Source organism: Rhipicephalus sanguineus, chromosome 3 (genome assembly GCF_013339695.2).
Source record: "Rhipicephalus sanguineus isolate Rsan-2018 chromosome 3, BIME_Rsan_1.4, whole genome shotgun sequence".
Lineage (NCBI taxonomy): Eukaryota > Metazoa > Arthropoda > Arachnida > Ixodida > Ixodidae > Rhipicephalus > Rhipicephalus sanguineus.
Window position 1 is genome coordinate 147,298,875 of NC_051178.1, and position 12,329 is coordinate 147,311,203.

The window sequence follows — 12,329 nt, forward strand, 5'->3', positions numbered from 1 at the left end:
ACTTTTGTGGGCTGCTAATTTAGTAATGCCATGAATTACCTCAAGCGAGTAATTTTCAAGAAATTTACTCATTACTTTCCCAGTAACATTTGACTAAAATATAGCTTGTCCGTTTCCCTCATGGCACACAGAATTTATCAAAAAAAGAAAGAAAAATAACAAAGAAAAGGTAATCTGACTGCCAAGCATCGAGCGTGGGAACGAGGCATGGTCCACAGAAAAGCCCCGTGGCATCCGAACCTTTGTTAAATTGAGAAAGCAGCTCCTTTACTTTTCAAAAGTAATAAGAATTTAATATCATTCATTCCGACCAGTTGTAACTTGTAATGTCTCTTAATTACGTTTAAAATATTTTAGAAAAGTAATTAGTAAGGTAATCTGACTACCTTTCAGGGGTCATTTCGCTATCTCACGGATTGATACGAGACATCAAACCTTCAAGTATATGATATATGTATGCGCAATTTCTTCAGATAACCGCGTCATGTCGCCACGAATCCGGCCAACAAAACTGATGCCGGCTTTGATGTAAGTGTGCCAGTTACGCCGATCGGACACAATCTAAAGACGGTGGAATCAAAAGTACGAAATCTCTAAACGAAACCCCTAAATTGTCTAGTTTCTACCCGTGAGCAATGTATCAGGGAAGAGAGTGTTCAAATTGTCTACCGTCGCTTCTTCTAGGGCAGCAGCTCTACAGTGCACTAAGTACAAAAGATATAAAGACGACGGACCATCAAAGCGAAAAAGCATATCGGTGGATTGCTAGTCACCGTACGTGGCGTCTGTTATGACCGGCTTGGTCGGTGGCGAAGCACTGACCAAGAGAATCGGCGGACGAGGTGTTCTCACGCTGCTAGAACACCTGTATCCTTCCTGGAAACGAAATTCCTGGGACGGCGAGTGACCAACAATGGGCAGAATCTCGGCCTCAAAGTCTGGGACGGCGATGCCGGAGACAATGGACCACCTGGGCTTGGCTTGGTACGCTGCCGAAGCCACCTGACGGGTATGTTTGGACGGGAGTCTCCGCAACCCTTTCGCTGCGTCGGGAAAAGATCTGCATGGGCAAGCACGAGGAACCTGTTCTGCTTCTCCCCCACCTGCGTGTCGACAACCGCAGGACTCTTGCCGCTTCAAGTGTGCCATGACCCCTCCGCGACAGTGAAATGGACTGTGCCATGGTGGGAGGTGTCATGTGTGTGATTGGTGGTCATCAAGAGGGAGGAGCCAAACTGAGGGGTTAAAACGACGATGCTGAGTGAGAAATGGGGCTCTGAGCCCTCGGTAACAGGCTCATCCAATGCGCTCGTCGCTGAACTCTTTCCTTGTAACTATGTAATTGAGTGTACGAAAAGTGTCAGTAAACTTGTTATTGTTTTCCCAACTTGCTAGCATCAGTTCCTCAACCCGGAGACTCGACTACGCTACCAAACGGAGTCCGGGTACGACGCTGCCCTCTCGTAGCAACAGCATGGTTGTCGAGAAGGGACGGATCCAAACACACCGGCACGACAACTGGAGTCAGCGGTGAGGTTGATCCAAAAACCCGGTCGCAACAACTGGTGATCAGCGCTGGGATCTGAAGCTACAAGCGACAACAACAGTCGGCCTAAGGGATTGCAGCTGTCTGGAAACATCGATCACGTGTGGGTGAGTGCTTGGCTTTTCCTTTGATGTGGACCAGGTTCTAAACGAGGGTTTTAGATCTGGTAGATAACTTTGCCGAGAGACTCAAGGTTACGTACTCTCGGATAGTTATTTTGGAAGTAGCGGGCACTCAGAACGATCATGGATTTGCGGAAGCTGCATAAGTCGGACTTGTTACTATTATGTCAGGAATTGTCGATCGATACAAAGGGTCAGACACGAAAACCCCTACTCATACAGGCGATTATCAATTTGGGGGCTGATGATGAGGAGCTCTGTGAGGAATGGGAAGGCATCAAACAAAAAAAGGAAGAGCAGCTCAGACAGCGAGAAAGGGAAGAAAAGAGGCGTGAGCGTGAAAGAGAGGAAGGGTGGCGTAAGCAAGAGATTGAGCTCCGCAAACTGGAAGTCAAGGTAGAACTCCGGGAGTTGAGTAAGAGGTCGGGCAATTGTCCCCAGCTAGTGGTACCTCTTCTCAACAAGAAGGCAGAGTTCAAGATGTCAAGGTATATGGAGCCATATGTGGTATCAGGGGATATCTGTCTATATCTTGCAAAATTTGAACAAATGTGTGAGGAACTGTCTTTTGAACGAGACACTTGGTCTCAGGGGTTATTGTCAGTTCTGCCCAGTGAGGCACTTGAGGTTGTGGCGCGACTCAGTGAGAAGGACGCGGACAACTACGATGTAATAAAGGCATCTTTATTCCGGAGATTCGGAATTTCAAACAGGAGAGAGGCGAGCAAGAATGGTATGCTAACTGATCCTGCTCCTGAGAACGAGCGACAGGTCGCCGTTTTCGAGATCGCGCCAGAGAAAGGCCCACCGTTTCAAGAGAGCATGAAAGGAGAGCAGGTTGCGAATGAGGCCTTGGCCGGTCTAGTGTTAGGGACAATTCCGGAAAACGTTCCTTGCGTGGACGAGGTTTGTACCAGCTGCCCTAATGGGCTCAAGGAGGATCTGGAGACCTTCGTGCCTCACAGGGACGTTTCGGAATCGTCAAAAGCAAACACGGTTAGCATAGTGGCCGACCATAGCAAAGACGCGACTGTTCAGGGGTGCAGCGATACCGTCGGTGAGGGCGCAGCATTAGATTTTATCGGCGTTGACGCGGATAATTTGGCCCGACAGTCCGACGTAGCGGAAAACTCGAGAGGTGGGAGCGAGATAGAAAGTGTAGCAGAAACACCAACGAGCTGCACAACTCCGCATGTCGCGACCCGAAGCGATGATGAAGGCGTCGTGAGAAAGAATGTTTGCCGAAAGCGCAGAAAAAGAAAGCGGCGGAGGCATTCGGCACAGAGTAAGCTTAAGAAAGGTCCCAACCCGGCGCGAAAAAGACAAAAGGGTAGGCGACAGGACGGTTTGCGGAAACGTAAATTGAGGCATTCATTCAGCCGCAAGCAGCGAGAGGGGCGCAGAGGGAGAAAGCAAGGTGCGCTCCCACGACGGAAGGCGAGGTTGAGATTGGCAGTTTCGGGAAAGCACCTGGGTCAAAGTCGAAAGACCAGTGTACGGCGGGTAACAAAGCACCGCGCGGAGGCGAGCACAAAGGGAGAATGGACAGGGTTCCCCCCCCGTTTCTGGCATTCCATTCGCCTTCCAGAAGGGAGCCGGCCGAAGTGCCGAATGAAGCGTGACTGTGGAATGCCGCTGTTGGCTCGTGCATGTTGTAGCCTCTGGCGAGCTAGAAAGTCGGCTGGACCGCGGCCCCATCGGGTACGATTCAAGCGAATCTAATTGAGAAAAGGGGAACGGTCAGTTCGAGTAATTTTGCAGGTGCGTGCAAACTAGGGTTACTTATTGTTTTGTTAGGAATGTAGAATTCAGCCAGTTTATTTTTGTGTGTTATGAGATGCGGTGTAAAGGTTTAAGAAGAAAAACCGCGCAGTGGTAAAGGGCTGAAGAGAGCATCGAAGTTTTCTTTTAATCATTAGGATGAAGGTGTTTTTAGTGCGAAAACTAATTTTTGTAGTTTTGAAAGGTTATGTGCGATATCGTATGCGTTCACTCACATGTCGATTTGGGGTGAATAAGCATTTGAGGAGAGATATCTGCATCAGTTTCCGAAATGAGTTTGGCACTGAGCGGTGCAGTTTTCGTTACGCGCTATTGGAATTGACAGGCATTTGGTGCAAGGTTTTAGCATAAAACCAATGCAAATGTTTGAGGTGCTTTTGAAGTGTATTGCACCTGGGGTTATTTTTTTTTTGTTGTTGTTGTACAATGTGCGTTGTAACGTAACGTAAGGATCAGGTTTTAGAAGAACTTAGAGGGATTAGGTGAAGGGTTAGTTGTACTTTGTCTTTTGCAACGCTATACATAGTTTTCATGTGACGTCACACCGTCGTCGGCTGGCGGTGTCCGCCATGTTGGAGAACAGCGACAAACGCGCGCGAGCATGCCCAAGCGTGCGCACGAGTGTTCATCGCTGTCTTCCTGCAGTCTGTCGGCGTGGTAGTCATTGATTTTGCTACCTTGCGAGCTATCGAGTGTTTGAATGATGGCGCCTGTCAGGCGGAAGGAATTCTGCCCGTCATATTTTGCCGAGCTGGTGGATCCGACGCGTGCACGTTATGAAGCGAAGATCAGCATGTGCGATGGAGTTGACCCCTACACGTTGTGCGCCGGTACTGACACGACGACGGCAGTGGAGCTATACTACCGGTTACGACGCATGCCGACATCGTGAACTATTTGGTGCTGCGGACGAACCACGTATCGCTCACCGAAATGAAAGCTTACAAGTCACTTGAGGCTCACAACTACTTCACCAGTGGCCGTGTGAGCGGCGTGACAGCAAAGCGGGTACCCTCCAAGCGCGTCATCGTGTTGAGCGAGGTAAAGTTATTCAGCAGGCATCTCTTGACTGAAGTGATCGTCTGCATCGACCATTTCGGGCGAAGGATGGTCAACCTCTGCCGGCTGAATGTTAGCTGCGTTCGCGGCTGTGGCCCCTTTTTTTTTTTTTGCCAGCCGATTTTTGGCGCGCTTGTACCGAGAAGTAGAGTTTACGCCCGGTGCTGTGCGGTTGCTGTATCCCAAGTGTTGGCTCGGCACCCAATCTGGGTTTGTGTTGTCCATTAGACTCGCTGGCTGTCCTGCAAATTACAAAACATCAACAGTGAAAACCTGGCGCGCTGTTGCATGTGAAATTGCGACTTCAGCGCGAAAACGGTCTCGTTACAAGCTGTTACGAACAGCGCAAAATTACAGAAGGCACTCGCGATCAGTAGCCCGATGTGAACGGCAGTTTCAATGCACGGTACAAACAACACGCATCGAGCACGTTAAACTCAGCAGTTTGGTGCAGACAGTGACATTTTAACTCGATTGCAGTACGCGCGGATCGCAGTCGAAGGTGCCCGTTAAGCAGCAGAAGATCCGGAACGGGCTCGAACGCGACCCGGAGAGCTCCTGCGAGGTTTAAACCGCTGCACACACAGCGACGGCTGTGTTGCAGGCGATTGTAAGCGGTGGCGTTAATTTTTTGAAGTTTTCGCTTCGTCCTGTTTTGCTTACATGAAACGCCGACCGCATACACGGAGGTAATCCAGGTTCTTGAGGCTCTTTCTGTTGATGCGAGCGAGCCAGAGACGCCGACGCTGCTCCGACAACACTTTCGTGCGGTCGCATTGCCGAGTTATCACTTTCGGCAATCGGTAGAGCCCGGTTCTTGGCTCCAGGTCCGTTTTCTGTGCGGCAGACGTGCTTCTCGCACTGCAGCCAGTCATCGCACACATCGGCATTGCGACGCCGCGCTGTTACTGAGCCCGCACAACGCGAAAATATCGGACCTGCACACGCACCCAACGATAACACCGCGCTAGCAGTTCACCATCATGGCGGCCACCTATCCCACAAGCCCCAGTTGTGACGTCCGTGAAAACTATGTATAGGATTGAGAGTAATTGAGGCGCTCAGGAGAGCACAGTGGTTTTTATCAGAGGCGTTGGCATGGGCAAGTAGCTTTAACAGAATGAACCTGTTAGAAGACAGTGTTTATCCCGTTATGTTTTGTTCTTTTTCTTGTGAAGGAATAAGTTATCAGGTGATCACTGGAGCGGATCATTAAGCTTTTCCTGACGTTGAGATGTTAGCGATCGTTCAGGGGAATGAGACGCGGTCGAACCTTTCGTTGGGGTTCTGACTGTAAAGGATGAGAAGGTCGGTTTTAAAGAGCAATCGTAGACTATTTAGGTCACGGCGTAGGCCTAGGTTTTAGGAAACCTAATGAGCTTAAGAGCTCAGGAGTAGCAGACTATCCACGGCCCAAAACAAAGAAGGACGAAGGGGCGTTTTGGGGCTCGCTGGAATGCCGTCTTTGCATCGGGAGTTTATTCATCGTTGGCCACCCCTTGACCGATGTTCTTCGCGGGACAGAACAGGCGAAAGTAGTCTAAGATGAAAAGAAGGAAGCTGCCTTCTTAAGCGTGAAGGCGGTACTGATTAACCGTCCGGTTTTGCGAGCTCAGGATTTCGACCCAGAGTTATGTGAACGATCGAGGCCTAGGTGCCGTTCAATCTTAGAGGGATGACGAAGGTAATGAACATCCCGTGCTCTACTTGAGCCGAAAATTGAGTTCTCGAGAGATGGCGTACTGCGCTTCAGAAAGGGAGTGCGCTTACATTGTGTAGGCCATTCATTAGTTGCAGTGTAATCTCGGAGGCGTCAAATTCAGCGTAGATACAGATCGTTATCCCCTTGCCTGGCTGCAAACCGCGACATCTAAGAACAGTCACCTTCTGAGGTGGAGCTTGATTTTTAGGTAATATCTTTTCGACATTAAGGATAAGAAGGGCAAAATTTGAGTGGAAACGCTGACGCGCTTAGCCGCTCTTTCTAAGCGAGTCTGGGGTGCTCTTCCAATGTCTCGAAATTGATATTTGAGGTTTTTTTTCTCGTGCAACTATTTGATTGTTTGAGTAATGTAGCACGTTCGGTTCCTCAGCATAAGCAAGTCCTGAGAGTTTTGAGTGTCAGCTTTTCGTATAAAGCTAATAATGAAAATTTGTTTACCAACCCTCTTTTGGCCTGGTTTGCTCGGAGGCGGCCGAGTGCTTGCTCTGCATGTGGTTGAGTTTCAGAGAGGCCGCTGAATTTGGGTTGCAACTGACCAGACAATGCTTCAAGCGAAGACGAGCTTTGGACATTCAACGGTGGCGAATTTCGTCGACCCTTCGAGCAGCAGCGATGGCTGCTACCCTCCGTTTCTCCACTGGCGAGGGAGGAGGCTGTTATGACCGGCTTGGTCGGTGGCGAAGCACTGACCAAGAGAATCGGCGGACGAGGTGTTCTCACGCTGCTAGAACACCTGTATCCTTCCTGGAAACGAAATTCCTGGGACGGCGAGTGACCAACAATGGGCAGAATCTCGGCCTCAAAGTCTGGGACGGCGATGCCGGAGACAATGGACCACCTGGGCTTGGCTTGGTACGCTGCCGAAGCCACCTGACGGGTATGTTTGGACGGGAGTCTCCGCAACCCTTTCGCTGCGTCGGGAAAAGATCTGCATGGGCAAGCACGAGGAACCTGTTCTGCTTCTCCCCCACCTGCGTGTCGACAACCGCAGGACTCTTGCCGCTTCAAGTGTGCCATGACCCCTCCGCGACAGTGAAATGGACTGTGCCATGGTGGGAGGTGTCATGTGTGTGATTGGTGGTCATCAAGAGGGAGGAGCCAAACTGAGGGGTTAAAACGACGATGCTGAGTGAGAAATGGGGCTCTGAGCCCTCGGTAACAGGCTCATCCAATGCGCTCGTCGCTGAACTCTTTCCTTGTAACTATGTAATTGAGTGTACGAAAAGTGTCAGTAAACTTGTTATTGTTTTCCCAACTTGCTAGCATCAGTTCCTCAACCCGGAGACTCGACTACGCTACCAAACGGAGTCCGGGTACGACGCTGCCCTCTCGTAGCAACAGCATGGTTGTCGAGAAGGGACGGATCCAAACACACCGGCACGACAACTGGAGTCAGCGGTGAGGTTGATCCAAAAACCCGGTTACAACACGTCCCAAGAAACACAGTCGCAGACTATTTAGCGCGCGTGTCGCACAATGAAACTATAAGGCAGAACTATATGTACATTACCGCTTCCACAAAGCAATGCATGCAATTAATATTAATAATATGTGCAGTTTTACGCGCCAAAATCGCGATGTGATTATGAGGCCCGCCGTATAGTGGAGGGCTTCGGAAATTTTGACCATCTGGTGCTCTTTAATGGGCACTGACATCGCTCAGTACACGGGCCTCTATAGTCCTCGTGCGCTCACTTGATGGCGCCACCGCTCTCCGGGTGGCGCAGCGCCAATGCGGCCACATCGCGCATTTTGTCCTTGTTCCCTTCGCGGCGCGCAGCACGAAGTTGAGCGCGGAGAACGTCGGTGCGGGGAAATGACATCGCATAACGAGCCCCGTGTGTTATTTTGCGGCTACAAACGAATTACAAACGTTGAAGAGTACTTCAAACGAAGCAGTTTGCTTCGCGGGGACGATTTGTACGCCGCTAACCACGTGTACAGCGTGAGAGAAGAGCTGAGTGCCGTCGGCCCGTCCGAGATCTTCGGGAAATGCGTCGCCCAGATGAAGAGCGTTGAGTACGACGTGCGTTTAGAGGTGAGTGTCTGAGTGAACATTTTTCTTGGCATGCGATAGTAATTACTGTTTAGCGCCAGCCTGGCGTACCGCCGCCGCGCATTAGCAGAAAGCTGTGATGGTTGAAATGACACATTAGCAGCGGAAAAACGACCGCCTGAATTGTCTGTCTCTCAGTTTTGCAGCGGTGTTAGTCGTCGAATGACCGCATTACTTAGTACGCAGTGATCGATTATTTTCCATGAAACCTTTCTCCTATTTTTTTTTTTCGGCTGCGCAGTTCAGGCTTGCGCACTCGAGAAGGCTGGTTCTGTTGTGTGGATTGTCTGGAAACACATCTGCGTGGGCATAAACAGGCTGTGTACTTTTCTTCCACCAGTTATCAGCGCATGAAAGGAAGATTCTTCGAGGTTACTGCACTTGCAAGGCTGGATGCCGTGGCTGGTGCAAGCACGGCGCGGCGCTGGCCGTGTATGTAAACAAACAACAACACACGTCGTGTACCGACCTGCCGTGCGCTTGGCAGAAGCCGTCAACGCGCCCAAGTCTGGACACAAAAAAGACCATCGCCGAACTTTTCCCGAGTAAGTGTGAGAGTCTCTTTACATTTTGCGGAATCATCTTTTTAAACATATGCAACTGTTTTTCATCTAGGTCGTCTCAGCATCAAGCCCATCGTGAGGCCTTTCAGCCCGACAGTCATGCACAGCCAGTTTCCTGACGTGAACTGCGCTTTCAGGCATGTGCTAAATTTTGAAGAAAGCAGCGCGATTGAGGCACCTGATGCTGTCGTCGCTGTTGCTGCCAAGCAAGTTGACAGGTCTCACTGCGACCTCGTAAACAAAATTTTTGATAATGAGCGGCAGGTTCACCATACGTTTGAAGTTTCCACCGAATCGCCACTGAGGCTCAAAAAGCGTGACATGTTATCCACATGCTCAGCAAAGGAGAAATGCTTCTATCAGAGTGTGATAGCCAAAAGCAGAGATGAGGCTGTTGATATTGCTTTAGCAACAAGGCGGCAAGCATCAGTCGGAAGGTTTGTTGGCGCATCCTGGTGCATCCACCTGTGTTTTATTTTACTGATGAGCATACCTTATCGCAGGTGGCACAAAGAACGGCGTCTGCGGATAACGAGCAGCAGTGCACATCGCATCAAAACCAGGCTCGACAACTTTGATACCCTTGCAAGCTCCCTTGCGAGGCCAAGGTTCTTTACATCAGCTGCAACTTCTTATGGTAAGCTAGAATTTAAACATGGGCTAGATAATTTAGTGTGCTAAATTGTAGGAAAGAAGCTCACGGATATTTAATTGAGAAACATTTACTGGTGCTGACAGTGGTGTCGTCCTTTATTGATACTTTGTGCAGGAAAGCAAATGGAAAGTGAAGCCAGAGCCGAGCTGTCCGCCGCACTTGGCACTGTCATCCATGAAGTAAATATACATGCAAATTTTGACAGAAAGCTTAAAACTTATGCCACTCTTTCATTCGCAGGTTGGTCTTTTCATCCACCCTGAGCAACCGTGGCTATGCTGCAGCCCAGACGGCATTTTAGATTCAAATGGAGCAATGTGTCTGGTCGAGATAAAGTGCCCATTTTCTTTAAAGGATCAGAAACTCATCGACCATGAAAAGGAAGCAAGCTTCGTGCCGTACATCCACTATGTGAATGGGCATCTTCGTCTGAAGAAGACGCATCAATATTATTCCCAGATGATGATTATGCTTTACATTCTAGGTATCGGGGAAGCCCTTCTTCACGTCTATTCATCTCAGCAAAGCGTCACCGTATGCGTAGAACGTGACGAAGAATTCCTGGCAGAATATGTGCCCAAGCTTGAGATCTTTTATTTTGAACGTTTGTTGAGTGAAATAGTTAAGCGCGTCTAAAACCGTTCTCATATATTGCTTCTTTTATGTGCAATGTGATGTACAGTACTCATGGATTAAAACAGGACAATTTAGGGCTAAGTAACGCACATACTTTCGTTTCTACTGTAGTCCGGTTCATAATGACGTAATTTCGACTGAAACGCGTAGATCAAAGCCAACATTACCTTTAGAGACCAGATTCGTCGCAACACGACATGGTTATCTCGAGCAATTACACATACCAGTTGTTATACTAAAAAAAAATTGATGTGTTTGAATCCGTGAGTACTGCACCTGTGATATTGCTCTAGTCCATGGTTTCTCAAAGTAAGTTTCACAGGCCATAGTATTTTTTAATAGTATCTGGGGTTTTACGTCCCAAAACCAGATATGATTATGAGGGACGCCGTAGTGGTCGGCTCTGGAAATTTTGACCATCTGGTGTTCTTTAACGTGCACTGACATCGCACAGTACACGGGCCTCTTTCACCTTCGTCGAAATGCAGGTTCCGCAGGCCATTCCTCAGGGTTCCACGAGCCACTGATAAATTTTCCCTGGTTCCGCACTCGTTAAGTCAATTAGATTGCACACCCACAGTGTGATTAATCTAAGCAACCTTCATTACTCACACCCATTTGTTGGTGCAAGGAAAGTGAGTTCAGTTATATGTCAGTGACTACATTTTCTATATCACCTTGCCTTTGAACTTATTGCACGTGATTGTAGCGACCAAATGAAAAATGCTTGCATGAAACCACGGGGGGGGGGGGGGGGTCCTTTACACTTATTGGAGCTTAGCAGGGTCCCTGGGGCCAACATACTTGAGATCCCCAGCTCTAGTCATATTGCTATTAAGACTGATACCACAATTGACAAACGAGGTGATGTTTCTACTAATAAGTGGTCTGGGGAAAGCAGAAGAGCTGAAGCCGTGTTTTGGTGCACTGGAGAGATTCCCGCAACCAGCATGATGTGGATTAACATAACGAGCTTTCGCACACTAATGCGTTAAGGCTCCTAGCCGACAGGGGGCAACCAGTCCCGGCAGTATTGACATTGCAGAGTACACGGGCACCTGTGATAAATAGTAGCCTAGTCACTGTTTCATGGCATTTATTTTCTTGCACTTTTTTGTGTCCCGGCAGAGCACATAGCCCTGATCCTGAGCTTTTAGCTTATGCTTTTGCAAAGTCCACTAGGCAAAAATACATTTGTCAGTATTCCTTTGTAGCATTCTCGTGCAACGATGCCTAGTTAGTGCCCGCAGTGACCTTTAGTTAGCTCATGTGCACCTTAACAATGCAGTAAATACACAGTAATGTATTTGCTAATAACTGGTAATGTTCGTGCTGTGGTTTCCTGCAATACTTTCAAACAAGTACTCTCGTGCGCTTACAACAGACTGGCACATAATTGACTGTGCATTGGAGATGTCTGTGCTAATACTTCCAATGCAATTGTCTTTCTAGTGTGTTATTTTTTGTCTCTCTGAACATATTTAGACATGTGTCACAACAGTGTACGAATGGTGGTCCCACTTCACTTGTACTGTGTTGCAATGTTCATCTTAATTTCTGCACAAGAGTTTCTGCATTGTACCTTGACAAGAATATGGGCACTGTGATACAATTAAAAACTAATACAGAAACATGCGTGTCATTTATGCTCTGGATTATCAACACACCTTGGCAGTAATATTGTGCTGGATATTTACTTTCACAGTTTTGTGTCAATATGACTGTTGTACAAATATTTTTCCTTGAAAAAAAAAGACAAGACATTTTTTAGACTTGCAGTGATGCATGTGTCTTTTGAGAACCTTCCAGTCTGAGCTCACGTGCAGGTACCAACATGTGCGTGCAACTGAAATGAACCGCAGAAAATTGTGCTTTAACATGTATTTTTATTTGCTATTCATCACATGTACTGACTCGGTACACAAAAACACTACGCCAGCACTGCTATGCTGACTCCCCACTAGCCAAAGTGTATGTGCCATCATCCTCGGCAGCTCAACATTGCAGAAAAACTTGGCTTAGCCACTGAGCGAACAACCTGAATTTCTCTTTTGGAAACATCACTAAGCACGGTAGAGGTTCATGGGTAAAATACAGCACAAACCAGATGATTAACACAAGGAAGACACGGGACAGAGTGCTGACTTCAACTAACAGTTTTATTCTTGGGCGAGCTTGCCTATTTAT